Below are 6,741 nucleotides of genomic sequence, written 5' to 3' on the forward strand. Positions count from 1 at the left end.
TCATATACCCTATTATAAATGGAAATACATGAATATGTCATAAAGAAGCAGAATGCATTGCCACAAGGTGTGGAGAAATGTCACAATAAAGGAATAATTCACCCAAAACTGAATATTATAATACTGAATATTGTCAAACTTTTTTGAGTTTCTTTTGAACACAAAAGAAGACATTTTGAAATGCGTTGGAAACTATTACCCATTGACGTGCATGTATTTGTTTTCTTACTATGGAAGCCAATAGTTACAGGTTTCTAACATTCTTCAAAATATCATTTTTTGTTTTCAACTATTTACTATGAGTAGTGAGTAAACTAATTTTTGGGTAAACTGTCCATTTCAATATGAAGACAATATCAACATTATAGACATAGTGGCATAGTGTATATTCCTGTCAGTCTGATACTGTTCACTGTTTTTATACATTTGAGCAACGCCATGATGAGTTATGTAGGCAAACTAATCTCAAGGCAATTCATATATATTTTAAATTTTGCCTGGTTATTGGCTAATTTGAATTTATTGACACAATCTAAATTTTCAAGAGATGTTTATGTTTAGGGATGGACCTTTGTTAGATGTTTTTATTAAAGTGATTTGGTTGAGGGATAAGTATTCTAATTTACAGTATATCAAGTTATTGCATCTTACTATGAAGAAAATAGACACATTTCATCATGGACATAATTTCCATGCTCATAGCTTCTGCATATTACTGTTCAAAACGTCTCCCGGGAGCAGACCGATTAGGGGAAAAGCGGACAGATGAAGCCTCGGCTACGTCTGCACCATGGCATTCAGGTGCTGGATGTGTGAGGGAGAACCACAATGGGCAATGTGTTGTATTTTGACAGGCGAATAGATCGACGTCGACTTTGCTGAATCTCTGCCAAATGGCCGCCACCACTTTTGGGTGTAGTCGCCATCCCCAGGCTCCAACCCCTGTCTCGACAGGAGGTCCGCTCCCAAATTCATCGGGCCTGGGATGTAAGCTGCCTTTAAAGAGAGCAACCTCCCCTAAGCCCAGAGAAGGATCTGCTTCGCCAACCTGCACAGAGGGCGCAAATTCAAATCCCCTTAATGGTTGATGTAAGAGACCACCGATGTGTTGTAGGTCTTCACTAACACATGGTGACCTCTCACTTGAGGGAAGAAGTGTCTTAGAGCCTGAAACACTGCTAATATCTCCAAGCAGTTGAGATGCATGTGGAGATGATGGTCCCTCCACTATCCCGATGCAGGAAGGCCCCTCAGGGTCGCTTCCCAGCCCTTGCGTGAGGCATCTGATGTCAGAGCCAGGCTCTGAGATATTACTCCCAGTGTAGGGCCCTGGGACAGAAACCAGGGCTTTTTTCATATCGATAAAGCTCGTAGGCAACGCCATGATGCTTTGATTGTGCGGAACGGATTTCCCCTTGGGGAAAACCCCCTGGTTTTGAGCCATGACTGTAATGGTCTTATGTGTAGCAGACCCAATGGGATTATGTTGGAGGCTGCCGCAAGTAGACCCAACAGCTTCTGGAACTGTTTGACAGTGATGGCTTGGCCCAGTCTGATCCTCTTTGCGGCTGTCCGAATCGACTCAATTCGGGTAGGGGACAGACACGCAAACATCGTCGTGGAGTCCCATAGCACATCTAAAACAGTGGTCTTCTGAGCTGGCACAAGCACACTTTTCTTTTGGTTTAGCCACAACCCCAATTTCTCTATGTGAGCGAGAACAACACCTCGATGTTGAACCGCTAACTCCCTCGATCGGGCTAGAATGAGCCAAGGTAATTAAGAATTCGAATCCCTTGTAGCCGCAGCGGAGCCAAAGCCGCGTCGACGACTTTGGTAATGTGTGGGGTGAGAGTGCTAGGCCGAACGGAAGAACCTGTACTGATAAGCCTTGCCCCCGAAGGCGAATCTGAGGAACTTCCTGTGACTTGGAAGGATGGATATGTGGAAGTATGCGTCCTTCAGATCTATCGTGACAAACCAGTCCTCGGACTGTATTTGTGACACGATGGTGCTGATAGTCAACATTTTGAACTTCAGTGTTTGTACAGAGCAATTTAGCTGTCTTAGATCTAATATCGGACGCAGCCCTCCATCCTTCTTTGGAACAATGAAAAATGACTGTAAAACCCTGACTCAATGTCTAGAGTAGGGATCTGTTCTATGGCTCTCTTCCTTAGAAGAGATTCTACTTTTTGTTCCATTACTAGAGCCTGCTCTGGCTTCACTAGGGTATGGAGCACCCTGTTGAAGCAAGAGGGGCGTAAAGCAAAATGAATTCTGTAGCCCCTCTCTATGGTAAGCAAGACCCACTGCGAAACATTCGGCAGCCGTTTCCACTCTGCCATAAATTTCTGCAGAGGTACCAGCCTCTCGAGACTGGTCTCTATGTACCGCTGAGTAGCTAACTCTGGGCACTGAGGTGAACTCACCACAGGAGGCCCCTGAATGAACTGTTCTTGGACCCTCCGTAGAGGGAGCGAGTCCACTAACGTCACCACTTTTGGAATTTTGGTTTGTGGATAATGCCGGGGGTCTCCACGCCCTTTGGGCAACGATGAGGTGGCCTTTGCTCCTCGTTGGGGGCTGCCCGAAGAAGTCCAAATGCTAGGATTTCTTCTGAGGCACAGGCTGGTTACAACGATGGACCTCGGACCACCGTATGTTACAGTCTTCGCCTCTTGAGAGCGTTTCCCACCCCATTTCCTTTTTGTGGGCTAACGGGAAGCCACACTCTCTTTTTGCTCGGCTCTATACTGAGCAGATGAGCTAGTTGACGGCTGGGGCTTGTCCCGCTGCATAGCCCCAGAAGGATGCCCTTTTGGGCGAAGGAAGCTCCCGTAGGAGCCCGACCTCTTTATCGCCCGCTCAAACGATTTGGCGACTCTATCTAAAGAGTCGCCGAACAGACCCGCGGGCGAAATGGGGGCATCAAGGAAAATACTTTTATCTTCCTCCTTGATGTCCGCTTGATTTAGCCATAAATGTCTCTCCGTTACCACCATTGCCGCCATAGAGCGGCCTAAGGATCTAGCTACTTCTTTGGTGGCATGGAGAGACAGGTCCGAGGCCCGAAGTATTTCTCTTACTGTATCGGACTCCGCCCCGCCATTATCAAGGGCTTCCTTCAGCAGGTCTACCTGGTATGCCTGCAAAAGTGACATCGTGTGCATACACCCAACAGACTGGCCTGCTGCCTAGGGCTGTAACGATACACGATATAAAATCGAAATCGCGACACTCAGATCTACGATCCTGTGTCGCGGTGTGATAAGGGAGAATCGCGACACACCCACCCCGTCATACCTTTCCAATAACGTCACGCGTGCCTGCAAAAGTTGAGCTAATTAACACTTTTTTTCGTTCGACATTACAAGCACTGCTCCGTTTGAGCCCTCGCAATATTTAGCCGGGAGAGCTCGCACGGAGCTCTTAGTAAGGGGCCGTCTGAATGTGTCAAGAATATCAAAAACAAAACCAACTTAACCCCGCTTGACAACCGACAACGCCAGAAACATTGCCAATGCTGTCAAAGCGGTCGGATTTTCAGCGCATATACGATGATTTGCTCACACTGTTAATGTGGCTGCGCAGAGAGGGATAGGCGTTCACCAGATGTCAGGTAACAGCCAAACTTTTCTGTAACCGTGCTGTGCGCTTTCTGTTTGAACCTTTGGGAGTGCTGACTGACAGGTGCGTGCGGTCAGAAAACACGACGAAGCTTTCAGTTAAAATAAACACAGTTTCTATAGTTATAGCCTACTTTATTTAGAGATAAAGGTATATGGCTCTGCATATAATCACTCAATCTTGCTGGAGTTTATAGCCGTTTCGCTTTACTTCAGGACGCATTAACACCGCTCTGAAGGTCTAATCGTTGTTTTAAGTTATCCAGAGCTGTATGAATATACAAATCTTGAATATAACAATAGTATTAAATATTATAATTGTAACAAGACAGACAGCAACACTTTTGCACAATCGATACCCAGCTGATTCAGTCGTTTATAAGAGCACCGCGCCTCTTCTTTTTTCCTTGTTAACATAAAGGCAGTGCGGTGCGCCTTGTTTTCGGCCACTTGTTTAACTGCAAGGCATACTTAATTTGCGGGCTGATAATGTATAACCCGTGCCTACAGACACATTTGCTAAAGAAGCAAAATGGAAGAAGAATATTGCTGTTTGATAGCCTACAGACCTGTTGATACTAAACCAGCGCTTATGTTGACCTGGATCTGCGTAATAAACGCAACAAATAGGCTTTACTTTTTATTTTACAGCTTAAAGCATGTACGCAGATTAATGCAATATCATATTTAAACAAACTGTTTACAAAAAGTCAACATATGCGCGCGTGTTGTTGTCTTTTCATCAGGCAGCGCGCACTTGAACCGCGAGGGAGAGAGAGGAAACCATAGGCTATATCAGGACATAATCTTTAAAATAAGGATTTCTATTAAAATGTAAAAGGTTTTGTGATTATAATAATAACAGCGGGGCATTAAATAAATGCATATTTTCCGTGGAGCAAGCAATTTGAGGAAGTCTGCGATTTTTATTTGACGGAAGAAATAAACATATGATTGGAAAAAAAGCCTATGCCGGTTATTAAAAAGAATCAGTCAGTATTTTCGTTTTGTAAAATAAATTAATTATTTAAGTGAAAATAATTTAGGGCAGTCCTATTTATTTTATTCATTTTATTTAGATTATTCTGCTCTTCTGTGCTAAACACTGCAGGTGCGTGAAGATGCTCTGTTGTTCTGTTCCGCTATTAATATATAAAAATAAATCAGTATTTTAAAATGCAATATTTAATGTGTCATACACAAAATAGACATGTCAATTTGTTTAATATAAAATTAATAGTAATCTGACCAGTTAACCGTTAATAACCGATTAATGAGCGGCGGTTGTCGGTTAGCACGAAATGAGCATCCCTAGCTATTTAATTTACTTTTTCTATGCAAGAGAACTTGATTGAAAAATAATTTTCAACATGCTTGAACCATCTAAACAATGGAGTTTAGTTTGGTTTTTCAACAGTATTTTGTTACAAAGAAAACAGAAGTGATATAGCTTTGCCTATTTATTTATTTTATATATGGCTATTTATATTGTTAATAATTTGCATAGTTAATATTGTTCTTTGATGTTTAGTTTATAAAGATTTTTCAAATTTTATTTAATTAAAAATAGTTTTAAAAATCTTTTTTTTTCCCACCCCACACGAAAAAAATAAAATAAAAAATCGTGATACGAATCGAATCGTGGGTCAAAAATCGTGATACGAACCGAATCGTGGGTTTGGTGTATCGTTACAGCCCTACTGCTGCCGCATATGCCCAGGTGGGGGTCTTTGCCAACGATGCCTAAGGTAGCAAATGGCGCACCAAATGCTCCTCCATCTTCGGCATTGTGCAGCATCCGTGCTCATTCAAACCAGCAACGGCTGAATATATTAATTCTTGCTGGCTTATAACACGGGTAGTGTATGGGTTTTTCCATATGTAAATGACTTCTTTTTGGAGATCTTTGTTAAATGGAAGACCCCCCCTCAGAGGCCTGTCTCGTGATGGCAGGATGCATTCATTACATAAACCAGTTTTCTGATGCACTTCTTGCCTCTCCACTTCCCAGTTAAAATTATATTTAGCTGTTACATTGGCCAGGACCTCTGCCAGCTCATCATATTCGGGGAATAATAGGGGAACGTCATTTTGGCCCCGAATGCCCTCCATACTCTCGACTCCCTCAGAAGCCGGGAAGCCGAGCAGCCGCCCATCAGCACGAGAGGAAGAAGCCGATGAACGGGCTTCCAGCTCGTGCTGACTGGACCTCGATCTGACAGTAGAAGGAGGAGAAGAAGCCCTCGAGCTTGTCTCCATCCTCTCTGCCAGATCGAGCTGCGATCCCCACGACATTAATCGCCGCTCGGCCTCAGCACGGGCGTTAGTAGTGCCTTATCAGCAGGGCTTTACATTAACACCCGCCAAATGCGGGTAGATTTCAGCTTTGGTGGGTTAGAAAGACACCTCCACTAGCCACTTTGGCTGGTTGAAAATATTTTTTAAATTGTGGTTTTCTTAAAAGCAGGGTTCGACTATAAGAATGACCCAATATGCGTGCAAATGTGATCTTAGAATGGAGAAACAGCACGACTAACAAAAAATTGCATTCGCGCGAGCTGAAGAAAGCAGATAAATACGAATGAGAGGATATCACTGGCGCTAACAGCTGATGTGATGCGCGCGACTGTTTAAAGCGCGTGCGCGCTCCTGTTTCCTTTCTTGAAGCAGGCGTGCCTGGAACACAACTGTGATCGGATCTCTTTCAAATAGTCAGGCAAAAAAGTAATGCTAATGCAAACACAGTCTTGCTGCTTTCAAAAGCTCCGAATGTGACTTTTTGTAAGCAGCACCGGTTGCTTTCGCTTTGAACAGATTAATTGGCCTTAACCGTGTGATCATCTTTCCATTATCACACAGTATGTTTTTCACCTGCTTTCTTTTGCATACGGTTATTTTTTGGTTTATATGGTTTAATTATCTTTTTTTTTTTTTTACAGCAACATTGCTTTAATATGAGATTAACTCTCCATTTATGTGTAGTTAACTGGTGATCTGAGAGACCTTTAGCAAGGACAGATTACTGTGCAAATTTTTGATACATGACAATAATTATTTTCAAAAGTCAATTGTTTTTCTTTGCTTTTTAAAAAGAAATGTTTTGTTAAATAAA

The sequence above is a fragment of the Danio rerio genome, chromosome 22 (assembly GCF_049306965.1).
Source record: "Danio rerio strain Tuebingen ecotype United States chromosome 22, GRCz12tu, whole genome shotgun sequence".
NCBI classification, from domain to species: domain Eukaryota; kingdom Metazoa; phylum Chordata; class Actinopteri; order Cypriniformes; family Danionidae; genus Danio; species Danio rerio.